This window comes from Salarias fasciatus, chromosome 6 (genome assembly GCF_902148845.1).
Source record: "Salarias fasciatus chromosome 6, fSalaFa1.1, whole genome shotgun sequence".
Lineage (NCBI taxonomy): Eukaryota > Metazoa > Chordata > Actinopteri > Blenniiformes > Blenniidae > Salarias > Salarias fasciatus.
In genome coordinates, this window is record NC_043750.1 from 33,430,384 (window position 1) to 33,444,099 (window position 13,716).

At 46.8% G+C, this 13,716-nt stretch overlaps 1 pseudogene; it reads right to left on the minus strand.

Annotated features, from left to right (window-relative positions):
• Positions 1–11,540, minus strand: part of LOC115390830 (complement C3-like) — a 39,304-nt pseudogene extending 27,764 nt beyond the window's left edge.
• Between the last annotated feature and the right edge of the window lie 2,176 nt (positions 11,541–13,716).

A 13,716-nucleotide genomic window follows, 5' to 3' on the forward strand; every position in this document is an offset into this window, starting at 1 on the left:
CGCAAGCTGGGTGTCATCAAGGAGAGGGTTTACTCAGTTGTTGTCTGAGAGTTGAGAACCAAGAGTTGTCTGAGAGTTGAGAAGCAAACAGATGTCTAAACAATGACACCGATGATTATATTTGGCACCCTTGACTGGAAACAAGAACAGCTCCTCCAAAGATTCAGTGCCCTTGACCATATCCTCCCTCCTCTCTTTTTTCATACAATTTTTCATTTGGAGATGCATCAGTTGAAAATGAATAAATTGTGGTGCCGAAGAACGAGAATCGGAGGCGGAGTGAACTGCTCGAGCTGACGTCTTATTCTCCATGCACCAGGAACCACACACCAATTGAACACTCGGTGCAACGCTGGCGAAACCCCACCCCTCAGTCTAAATGGGGATTCTGTCCACGTGAACACCACACAAGCCCCCCCAGAATTCACTCATAAACGAAGTCCGCATGACGAGGGGGAACAATCGGGCACCCAGGTGACTCCATGGAAACTTGGTGTGGGGGCGATGGGCAACGAGGTCAACGGGGAAGGCGGGTGGGGAACTGGTGGCAGCGTCCGCTGTGAAGGCAGGCAACGGGGGACTGGGATCCGGGGGAAACCGCAGGCGCACAGTCGGGGGCCGACCCCGACGCAGCGTTTGGGCCAACATCAGAGGACAGTCCAGTCCATGTGAACGGGTTTCAACCTTGTCCCCCCGAAACCCGCTCTGCATGGCCGCCATCAACGACCACCTGCTTGTCCCCGTGCACCAAGACACGAAAGGGGCCGTCGTAGGGGGATTGAAGAGTCTGCGAAGGGCTTCGTGGCAGAAAAAACATACCGGGCGGAACTCAGGTCCGCTGGCACCCACAAGCCCGGGTTGTCGTGTAGGCTGGTGGGGACAGGGGGCAAAAGCGTTGGCACCTACTCGGAAAGAGGCGCGTGGCCTCGTCGTGGGGCGACCACAGAGCCGTTTGTGTGAGAAGAAAGTCCTCAGGGACTCTTGAACGTCTGGCCGTACACCAGCTCGGCTGCTGAAGACTGGAGATCCGCGTTGTTCTGAGTCCCAACATGACCCAAGGGAGCTTGTCCACCCAGTTGCCGTCAAAGTGGCCTGCAGGGAGGCCTTCATGGACCGGTGGAACCTCTCACAGAGGCCGTTGGCTTGGGGGTGGTTGTGGGTGGTTGGTGGTGGTGCGGTGAAGCCTAACGGACTGACCCTCCACAACAGCATTCCACAATTTCGATGTGAATTGGGCATCGCGGTCAGAGGACAGGTCAGCGGGGGTGCTAAAACAGGATACCCATGAGCTGATGAACGCGCGAGCAACGTCGTATGTGACGTAGAAAGGAGGGGCACTGCCTCGAGCCACCGAGCGGTCCTGTCCACCATGGTCAGAATGTAGGAGAACCTGTGCGATGGTGGAAGCGGACCCACTAAATCGACATGAATGTGATTGAAGCGCCATTCTGGAACCGGAAAAGTCTCAAGTGGAGCCCTGGTGTGATGGTGGATCTTGGCGCGCTGACAATCCACGCAGCTATCAGCGCAGGACCTTACGTCGTGTTTGAGGCCCCGCCACATGAACTTCGCGGCCACGAGGCGAACCGAAGCTTTCCTGCAGGGGTGCGAGAGGTTGTGTACAGCCTCGAAAACTGTGCACCCTCAGGAAGCTGGCACGATCGGCTGTGGTTTGCCAGTGGACACATCATAGAGCAGCGACGAATCAGAGGCCCCGAAACACACGTCTGCCAAACGGAGACCCAAGTTTGCAGATTTAAGGGTCAACACATCCGGATCAGAGGCTTGGTCCGCTGCCATGTTGGCGTAGTCGATTGCCAGGTGGACCGTCAGGACCACGGCTCTGGAAAGGCAGTCCGCGACCACGTTGGATTTACCCTCCACATGTCAGACGTCCGTGGTGAACTCCGAAATGTACGCGAGTTGTCATTGTAGACGCGCTGACCATGGTTCGGACACTTTCGTCATGGTGAACGTCAGGGGTTTATGATCCACGAACGCAGTGAATTCGCGGCCCTCCAGCAAAAACCTGAAATGTCGCACCGCTAACCATGACACTAGCAGTTCACGGTCTAACGTGCTGTACTTGTGGTGCCTGGGCGTGAGCTGACGGCTGAAAAAGGTGAGTGGCTGCCAGGAGCCATTACCCAACTGCCCCATAACGGCCCCGACGAGGTAATCAGATGCATCTGTGGTGACAGCGATAGGCGCGGCGGGTGATGGGTGTGCCAGGAGTGCGGCCCGTGCTAACGCCGACTTAGTGGTCTCAAATGCTGACTCAAGCTCTGCGGACCAGTCGACGGCCTGGTTCGGGGTGGTTCCTTTAAAAGCCTCGTAGAGCGGGCGCATGATGTGGGCCGCACGCAGGATGAAACGGTGATAAAACGTTACCATACCAATGAACTCCTTGAGTGTGCAAGCCGAGTGAGAATGCGACAGCCTCCACGCGAGGGTAGATGCCCCGCCCGTGGTGATACGGTGGCCGAGAAAATCAATTTCAGTGCAGCCAAAAATGCATTTCGCAGGGTTAACAATCAACCCGTGCTCACTGAGCCTCTGAAAAAGCGCCCGCAAATGTCAAATGTGCTCTGTGTCGGAGGTGCTGGCAACGAGAATATCATCGAGGTAGACAAAGCCACATTTTTTTCTGTCCATGTGATCACCACAAAATAAACAACTAAAAGTTGTGTTCATGCACTTTTCTGCTTGTGTTTGCAAAGTTTCTCAGAAAACCTTCCTTGACTTACTGAGATGTCGAGAGTTTGAATGTTTCCTTGTGTATTGACGTTGAGCCTTGCGACACCATTTCTCCCAGTGACACCTTGAACTGCACCAGGAAAGACCACCACTTGAACGCCTGTAGCTGGAGTCTCATCAGGGTTTAAAACTTCAACCTGGCATCAGAGGAGAAAACACAGTCAGCTACGATCTTTAAATGAAGTGAGCTGAGATATGAGACGTTAAACATGCTTTTACTGCTCCAGAAGTACATTATTGAGAGTGAAGCTGTTTTCTGCCACCAAGGCTGTAGACCTCAGATGAAGATGCTTTTTGTCTAATTTTGTCTAATTATCCTTCAAAAAAAATGTTTTTTAAATCCCTTTCCGATAACATTTTATCCTTCATGGAGACTGTAACATTCCCACAAGGTGTCAATCACTCTGTTTGTCCACAGCGAGTCCTGTCTGTTTACAATTTTTTCTCTTGATCAGGGTTATTAATCTCATTTCACCTCAGGGGTCATACACAGTGCAATCTGATCTCAAGTGACAAGTAAATCATAGCATTGTGATCCGTAAATGAATAGAACTCTTAGTTTTTAGTGCAATATATTACAATAATATTAATTAGGGATGTTCGATACCACTTTTTTCAGAACAATACCAAGTACAAGTACTTCATCTTTAGTACTCACCGAACTTACTGAACACTCATACTGATACTTTTGATACATAAAATTTAAAAAAAATTAAAAAAAAAAATGCAATGACAGATCATTTTTGAAAAATTACTTTTATTTTTTATTTTTTGAAAAAAGGCAGCACAACCACTGTGTTTAAGTCCAAAATAATAGACTGAGAAATAAAACAATCAACTCTTCGAGTTTTACACTTTTCTAAATGAAATTAAGTGCAAGATAAAACAATTTCTCTGAGTTTACATTTTGTTTAAATGAACTGAAGTACAAGATGTAAACAAATAACTCTAAATAATACACTTTTTTAAATGAACTTATTTTAACGTTTTTTAAATGTTTTAAATGTTTTACATTTTAAATTTAAACTAAAGTGCAAGCTAAAACTGTTTTCTGAGTTTTACACTTTACATGAACTCAAGTTTTTAAATGTACTCATTTTAATGATTTTTTTTATGAGCTAAAGTCAAAGATAGGACAACCCCTGAGTTTTAAGAGGTGCTCTAAGAGTTGCTTGTCTATTTGTACTGCTCTAGGATTGGTGCTCTTCAGTTTCTCGGTCTTTTGCAGAGTTTGCCGTCGAGTTGGCTGCAAGAATTTTTTTTTTTTTTTTTCCAGCACAACAGCGTCAGACTCTCGTTCACATGTTTCGCCCCTGAGGTGTTTCAACAAATTAGCATTGCAGAGTTTGCATTCTGCAAAGCTTGACTCATTTTTTGCTTATGTACAAGCCCATTTCCCTATAGGGCTGATACACTTCGAGTTCCTTTGAGGTGGAGAGGGAGAATGGTCTCGGGACGCGTGTCTGCCTGCTGGGTCAATCAAAAAGTTCCACGTCTTCTTTGTTTGGGTGCGGCAACCCATTTATTTTCCTTGGCTCATATATCCACAGTTTCACATCGAGCTGGAGCCGAAGAGCTCGCACATACGTTCCCCACACACCGGTCAGACACCCTGCAACCCGCCGAACGAACACGGTAAAACGACTGTTCGCTGTTCCTCTATGCACACCTGCCCCTGATCAACTGTGAGCCTTACGGTGTGTTTCCACCGGACGCGACGCAAATTTGTCAGGCAATGAGATTACATACAAAGTCAATGTAATGACGCGATTGTCGCTCAATCTTGACGCAGTGGGCGGCCGACGGCGAGCGGTTTCCAGCGAAAAAATCCGCGCGACCCGTCGACTTGCACTGCCACTTGCCGCCGCCCCGCCGCTCACCGATCGCTGCCCGAAGCCCGCCGCTTCATCGCTCCACGCTTGTCGCTCGAGTTGAAATAATTGAACTTTTCAAGCCAATTCGCACCAGGCAGCCTATCAGCGCGGAGTTCGTCACGACGTGCTGACGTAGGGCAGCAGGGCTCCGACCACGCAAAGTAGTTGGTGTGAGGCCAAGGCGAGCGGCTTGGGGCGAGCAGCGTGCTCAGTCTCATTTGTTCACCGCTTCTGGTGGAAACCGGGCGTCAGCCTGAAGTAGCGCTGGAACCGGCCGTCCAGGCGCAGCTCCTGCAGAGGACGGTGGAACTCACCGAGGTCATACTTGCCTCCATAGGGCCGTATGCATCCAGAAGTGATGCTGGTGCCTCGGCCGCAGCCGGAGCTGACTTCTCCATGCCAAATACAGAGCAGCGATGGTGGCAGGCGGAGCCATCTCAATCTTTATTTGCAAAAGCACTTCTCATATTCATAAAAGCAAAGCAAAGTGCTGAACAGTAAAAACAGTCATAAAAACAAAAAACAACAAAAACCGCACCATCGATAAGTACGCGGGCGCGCGTGAACGCACGCGTGCGCGCACACACACACACACACACACACACACACACACACACACACACACACACACACACACACACCACACACACACACACAAAAACACACACACAAACACAGACAGACAGACAGCCGGGTGCACACAGGGACTGTGGACAACATCAGAAGAATCCTGTCCACTGCTGCTGTGCAGGAGACGGTGATGAGGAGGGTTGTGATGTTTCTGCAGGATGTTTTGTGTTGCATATTTGTACCAGCGTGACGCGTCGTGCGAATGAATTTACACACCAGTGATAAAACTCGTGCATCTAGCGCGCCGCGGTGTCATTTGTCGCGCGAATGCAGTCGTGTTAAACGTGTCCGGTGGAAACACACCGTTACTTATACCTTTCCCCATACTGCTCCCCCTGATGGTTAATGAAATAAATGATAAATTGGCTCCTACAGCTTATACAAAAGAATTTCCACACCGGCGAAGTTTTGGTGAGACGAGCAGCCATTCTCGCAGAGTCATTCCTGTTGTCTCTGCACTGGATGTGACGCACATGGAGAAGTCAACCTGCTGCAGTGTAGCGCCCAGCGCCTGTCAGTACCAACTCCTGGACAGTAGGGCTTCTTAATCTTTCATGTTTAAGGGCAGCTTGCATCCCATTCAATTGCACTACCCGCCATCTGCTGGTGATGAGGGCTTACTATGCGTGGGATTTCTTGCCTTGAGTATCGGTGGCTGGTATCGGTAGCCTTCAACAGTACTTGATACTTTGAAAAAAGGCCAGTATCAGCCTGGTATCGGTACTCGCACATCCCTAATTAGGGACCGAGCCCGGAGGGTATGGTGGCCGCAGGCCACCATGACCAGAGGGCAAGGTCTCTATTGTTCTTCGTTCGTTTATTGTCATCGTTCTATATTTAGGGACCGAGCCCGGAGGCAGGCCACCATGCCCAGAGGGAAAGGTCTCTATTGTTCTTCATCCGTTACTTATCTAGGGACCGAGCCCAGAGGGCAAGGTCTCGATTGCTATTCGTCCGTTTCTTATGATTATTACGCCCCCCCCACCGCGACCCCAAATTTGACCTCCTAAACTAAATAAAAGCCCTTTTTCCAACGGAAAATGAATTAAAATCAAGAAAATGGATGTTTACAGAGTAGCAAAAACTCCCGGTGACCTGGATTTCGGCCAGCAAGGTATGAGGACACGTCATTTGTGGGCCGGCGAGGAGGCTCGGTCCCGACCAATGCCGCTTGCGGCTTTAATATTAATATTACAATGGTAACAACTTCAAATTTATTGAACCAGCTTTTTGAACTAAACCTGAAGACTGAATAAAAGAAGTGCGACTTCAACAATATTATGACAGTATTCAGTCAGTTCATCATTTACACACATTTGCATCTTCAAAGCCATAAAATATCTGGTCTCATTTAGCTGGAACTGAGAAATATCGCAGTGTATCTCATATTGTGGTCAGAATGACTTGGCAAAATGTAGAAATTATCTTTAACACTTTTGTAATAATCCTGGTCACCTGAACTGATTCAGGCCCAGACAACCCTGATCAGGACATCTCTCTCTGATAGGGAGGTTTTACATTTTTTTAAAGTAGACAGAAAGGCAAATTTTTAAAGTTAAATTATATCAACACACAAAAGAAGCACCTCACCATGACATGAAAAGGCATTCCTGGTTTGAAGTATCTGGGAGTTTTCTTGAAGTGGATAGTGTAGGGTGAAGTGACAATCTGGATGCCCCTGACTTCTGCCTCCACCATTTCACTACCTGCAACAGGAAGCCACAAAATAAGCAAGAGCTGAAGAGCTGACAGTCATCTGTTGATGTTTTTCAGCTACACCAGAGCTGCCACTCTGAGTCAAAGTGGTGCCAGCAGACGTCCTGGTCTCTTACCGCTCTCAGTCAACACACTGACAGAGACAAAAATGGAGCTCCCAACAAGATCCATAATGTTTGGAAAGACCTGAGTGATGTGCTCACTCTTCAGTGTGGCCTTCCCCTCACCCCTCTGGACCTAATGCCACAAGGAACAGTGAAAAAACACATCCTGGGAAACATTCAATGACCAAAAACTCAGACACTGATACAATTTTGCATATTCTCTTCACAGGCACATAAATAACTTGAAATATATATATATTTTAAACATGAAAAACCTGACATTCCTGAAGTTGTTGTTCAGCTGTTCAACTGAGCTTTTCAACGCCAAACATTTCAACATTCTTCAACTTTAAAGCCAAAGTGGTTCCACAGGTGAGCAGATTCTTTACATACACTTTTACAATCCAGTTTCAGGCATCATGTAAACATTCTAAACTGTTTTTATTACTGTATGAATAAATGCGTAGGACTATTCCTGTCATGGAGGGTGCAATTAATTGAATTTACTTTGTTCCTTGAATACCCAAAGACTTCAAACCACATCAACAGAGCTGAAAGGAAAAGTGCCTCAAGTGCAGACTTTCAGCTTTAATATGAGAAGGTGGTGCACTGAGAATGCATGCTGAAAATTGTGAAAATGTACAAATACTACAGATACCAATGTAACCCCACACCTATCTAAATTTTTGATTTTATTCTGTAACATTTGCATTAGGATTAATCTGTACTTACTGGCACCCTCTGAAGAGAGCTTGGGAAGCTTTTCTTTTGTCCTTCCTGCATAACTCCAAACACGACATAGGCCATCCCGTCCACCTCTTTACCAAACAGATACCTGAAACCACAAGAATCAGACAAATCAAACCTCCACAGGGACTGAAACGGGATTTTAAAAAGAAAATAGATGGAGAAAACAGAAGCCACACAGATTACACCATGCTTCATTTTGCTTTATCATTTCTCACAGTTACTCCAACAGTTCAGCCTGAACTGAAACACCTCTAAAATTTGACTCACGTTGCTTTGATTTCCACAGTCAGGTTGTTGCTGTCCACGTAGAAGTAGGAGTCCTGAGGTTTGAGTTTCACCTCAAAACTGGGAAGCACTGTCAATATGAAATGCTTTTTAATGTATTCTTCCTTTGAAATAAAATGTACACTGGGATTATGTCAAGAAGAGACTCACCGTATTCTTTCACCTCAAAATCAGCTGAATAGCTTTGTTGTGGATTACTTTGGAACCTCGCCACCACCTTCCAAACACCAGGACTACACACACACACACACACACACACACACACACACACACACACACACACACACACACACACACAGTCATGCGATAAAGCCAATAGTGTATTAATTGTCAATAATGTAATTAAATATTTCAGATTCTTCAATCGGAAGGTTGCAGGTTCGATTCTCCGTCTCTCCCTGTTCACATGTCAAAGTGTTCTTGAGCAAGACTCTAAACCTCATACTGATCCTATTGGGTGCACAGCAAGCAGTTCAAAGCTGTCTACATTTGAAATAGTTATTGGCAGGTTACATCACTGGTTACGTTTTGGTTACTCATTATTCAGCAAGCCATCTATCCATCCATTTTCTACCGCTTGTCCTTTTCAGGGTTGCGGGTGGCTGGAGCCAATCCCAGCTGTTGCGGGTGAGCACGGGGTTCTTTAAAATACATTCAAATTGTATTTGAATGTATTTCTGTATTGAGTGTACATTTAATGTACTCACCATCGTTGTGAACGGTGTGATTTTAGAGTGAATTTACCTTGTAGCTCTTGTAATCTTTTCATATAAAAATATAAATTTAAAAACTAATAAAAATCAATAAAATACTCACCTTACGATTTCGGGGAGTTGATAATGATCAGAGTGAATGCCTGATTTCAGTGAGACTGGATCAACTTGTAAAACAATGCCATCAGGTGTCTGAGGGGAAAAAACTGTAACACTTTACTTGAAGCACCCGGTATAACACATTGTAAGTAGTTATAAACACTCATAATTGATCACAATGCTTTATAACCCATCATACAGCTTAGGTTAGGGTTAGGAGTAGGGTAAGGTCCTGGCGTTGTGATAATTTATGAGTGTTTATAACTATAGCTACATGTGCTATAATGGCATTATAATGCTTTATAAATGTACTTATAATGTGTTATACCGGGTGCTTCAAGTAAAGTGTTACCACTGTTACTCCTACACTCATAACACTTAAACTCACATTTAAAGATATATTTCATACTAAAATGTTTGTCATTACAAAATGTTAATAAAAGTACTGAAATAGCACAACGTTTAAATATTCCAGTTTATGTGAAATTGAATTTTATGTTTGTGCTATATGCTCTTAATGTCTTCAGCTGCACGTTGGCACTGGTGAAAAATGAGACACATTACCACAATCTCAATGGCGATAGAGGCTTCAGATTTAGTTTGTGGATCCCTCTCCACAGGCTCCATCTGGGGCGTCACAGCAAACATCCTGTAATTAACTGCGACAAGAGGAAAAAAAAACAGGGGAGTTCATTTGTCATCAGTGAGTCTACGTTGGGCCTACTTTTGATTGCCCTGTCTTAACATGCACAGAGCTTTAGAGCTGGGAAATAAACTTTACTTCAAAGCCTTGAGAGCAACAACCGTTAATGAATAAAATATTTAAAGGACCTCTTTGGCTTCAAATTCTATTAAAAACAATAGAAAACACATTCAAACTGAATAGTATTTTGTAATGGTTATTGTAGCTATAATTCATATTGTAGTGATCGATTTCTTAATAAAAGCAAGTATCATCACATTTCAGTAGCATTTGAGACTTACCTCTGCTGTTGGGGGTGTAGAGGGTCTTGTCTGTCTGGATGAAGATATATCCAGATTGGAAGGAAACTAAGACCACCTTTTCCAGTAGTCGATCATCAAACTGAGCTTGCAGGTAAACGTACTGCTTCTCGTTGGGATCCTTTTTGAACTTTGCACCTGCGAGCTGAAACAACAGACACACTGAGAGATAAATGAGGGATCTTCATGAGAACCATTTCTGCATTATGAATAATTCCCTCACCTTGACTTGTCCAAACATTTGGTAGTTGTTGGCACTGGTGAGAGTCACAGACGTGGAGTCAAGAATTTCATCTTTCCTTGGGTGCTTCATCACGTTGATTTGGACCTTGATGTCTCCTCCGGTGCAGTCCTGACACTCCACAAAAATGTTTTCTGTTGTTTCCACTCTCAACAGGTTGGGGGCAGACATGACTTTGCTGCAGTGCGGAGAGAGGACAGAAAAATCAAGCCAATACTGCTCTTCAGTGACTTCCTGTGGGACTCAGATTGAGAAAGGGCTCAGAATGAAGCTTCGTGGCCTCTTTTTTTTTATCGCAAATTGAATCTTTATAGTGATGTAACATATAATTTTGATTGCTGAAAGTTATATAGCTTATTTTATCACAAGGTCCAGTTCACTCAAATTATTAAAGTTTGCATGCCAAAAGCATATATTTGCTCAGGCAAAGGTCGTGAGCTGCTGTCTGGACTTTACACACAATGAGTGATCTATTGATGAATTTGATAATCATCCAGCAGAGGATCAACTCGAAATTCTCATCTCAGCTCTGGACTGGGTTTTCCCTTTTTTCTTTGCAAAGAACATGTCAACCTTTTTTTTCTTTTGGGACATTGAATAATGTTATTTTTCAACGGATGTATTTCAGTTGAATTTTTAAAATTCAAAATCTTAAAAATAATGTTTGGATACACAAGCTATGTCTAAAAATGTTGATATTTCAATGTTGAATCCGTGGCGAGTTCATGACACAACTTCAGCTATTTGGTGTTCAACGTTGTTTTTAAATTGAAATAATGTTTTTTTAATCAAATGACATTCTTTCAACACAAATTTAATGACCATCGAATGCCAGCCGGGAGTTACATATCTATATTTTCTGAGAGAGGCGGAGGTAAGTAAGTACAAATTCTCAATTAACTGTATATAAGTCTCTTTTTTTTATGCATACATGTGCAAGTAGAGGTAATATTGCTCATACTTACACTGACATATTTTTTAGCTGGCACATAATTTTAATTATTTTCTAGCAATTAATTGTGCAGCTCTGAGGTTGAGAAGTCTTACTTTTGAAAAATGGCAAATCTCTATTTGTCGAAGAAAAAAGAAAAAGAAAGACCTGGTATTGAACATTCAGAATAAAAATGAAACATAACTTTGAAAAACGTCTTGCTCTCTACTCTTACTTGAGTGTTTTGACAGTACTTAACTTCAGGATTATATCAGCAGTTGTACTTCAGTACACTGTTTGAGTCCTCTGCCCAGTCTACCATCAAACAGAACGTTGAAGAAGCTGCAGCAGGTCTACTCACAGCGGAGCTCCATCAGTCAAAGCCGTGAGAGAGGCAAAGGCCAAAGAGGCCAACAGCAGCAACCGAGTCTTCCTCATCCTCCTCATCCTCCGTCTCCTGGTTCTGTACTGTCCCGTCCTAGAGCAGCTCCTTCCTTTTATCCAGCCAGCTCTCTCCTCCCGCCTCCTCCATATTCCTCCCAAAAACATCTCTCAGTGCAAACACAGACACCTGATTTCCCAGCAGCTGTTGGGAAACACTATTGGCACTCTGAGGAAAGATAAACATGAGAAAATCAATGAGATGGTGCAGGACACTTAAAGGTGGTATGGATAATTTTTCTTTCTGTGGCTTTCCGGGTGGATCATCTCAACTATTGAGAAAGGCTCATGTCCATGTTCAGCTCCTTTTTTCTTCTGGCGTTCAGTTCGTATACACTCTACGGCAGGGGTCGGCAATTAGATTTGGCGGCGGGCCACTTTTTTTGGGGGCACTTCAATCGCGGGCCCGGGGGTGGGGGGGGCACCGGACGCGTTTAACGCAACTGCATTCGCGCAACAAAAGACACCGCGCCGTGCTCGATGCACGAGTTTTATCATTGGTGTGTGAATTCACTCAGGAGCTTCGTTTGGAGGCGCGTTTTATTCCGATCCGAATATGAGGAGCGGGGGGGGGGGGGCACGCATGCTTTGATTGGTAACCGGGAGCGGAGACGGTGGTAGTGCAAACAGGCCGGGGGGGGGGGGGGTGGGTTGCAGGCAGGCAGCAGACAGCAACAACATGGAAAAAAAAATTCTGGCCACCGGCCCGGAATAGACCCCGCCAGCCCGGAATCACTGGCCGTTCGGGAAACCTCCCAAACCTCCTAATGGCCACCCCGCCCCTGACCGCGGCCTTTGTGGCATGGTCGGTGTTACTGGGGCACGGGACGCTGCTCGCGTTCCTTGCCTGGCTTCAGGAAGTGAAACGCAGTTGGCTGGTATGACTGTCTTCTAACTGTTGTGAAGCCGCGTTGCACTCTCCGCCATGCGGGGCTCACCATGGCCGGTGGCTCGGCTTCATATTGTGGCCAGCACCCCCGTGCCGTCGGTTTGTGCTTTGCCGCCGCGGCTGGCGAGGAGCATGGCGGGTGGTACCATGCGGCCGCAAGCGTGTAACTTGCAGCTAGTCAGTGCTGTGTGTTGCGGTGGGGGAGGCCCAGCCTCTGTAACACCGGCTGTCGAGTGTCTTCTGATCTGTTGCCCCCAGCTCCGGCGAGTGACGCCGCTAGCGGGGGGATGGGGGAGCTGCTGCTGCCCCCGCTGCTCTGACCTACTTTTCACACCAACTCTGTACAGGATGCACACATACACGTCTTTGGGTGTTTGGATTGCCTCTTTGACACGCTACTGTTGTAGCTGTGCTGCAGGTGTTCGCTGCACTGTTGCGTAGCCTGCTGTCAGTGTTGCTGGATTGGATTTTCTTACCATTGCCGGACGCGCACTGTTCCTTGAATAGGGGACGCTGCTGTGACGGAGCCATGGGGTGCCGCTGAGTGCTGCTCCCGCTGCTGATTTGAGCTGCTATATCTGCGTTTGCCGTGCAGGCGGTGTATACCCTCCTTCCCTCAGCTTCTGTGCTACCATCTCCTGCCTTGGGCCCCGTTGCGGCGGGGCAGAAGGGGAGCAGGGACCAGCAGGTGGCCGTTCCTCTCCCAGGATACAGTTCAGCTCTTGCTCTCCCATCTGCGTTTGCTGTGCAGGTGGCGTATGCCCTCTTTCCGCAGCTCACTGCATCACTGTTGTTCAGTTGATTTTGCTGGTGCGAAGTGTACACCCCCGCCTCTTTCGGGTGGTGCCATTATGTAGGCTGTTGGAAGAGGGAGCTGCTGGGCAGCCGTTCCGTCTCCTGGACGTGGCCTAAGCTGGAACCCTGGCCGGTGGTTGGTGTTTGCTGTGCAGGTATGCACAGCAAACGGCAACCCCCCCCCCCCCCCCCCCCCCCCCCCCCCCCCCCCCCCCCCCCCCCGGCTGTGGAACCAGTGGCAGCTGATGGAAGAAGGGGCTGCCGTCCCTCTCCTGGATGTGGCTCAGCCGGCTTGCCAGCCGGTGATTGAGGTTGATTGTTCAGATGACACATGCCTCCATCCCTTGGCTTCCTCACAGGGTACTGCTGTCACCTCTCCCAAGCACGGCCCCAACTGGCATTCATGGGCTTGGTAGTACGGTGTCCGCTGTGCGGGCAGCATATGTCCCTCCCCCAGCTTATCGCACTGCCGTTGTATCCAGGGTCAAC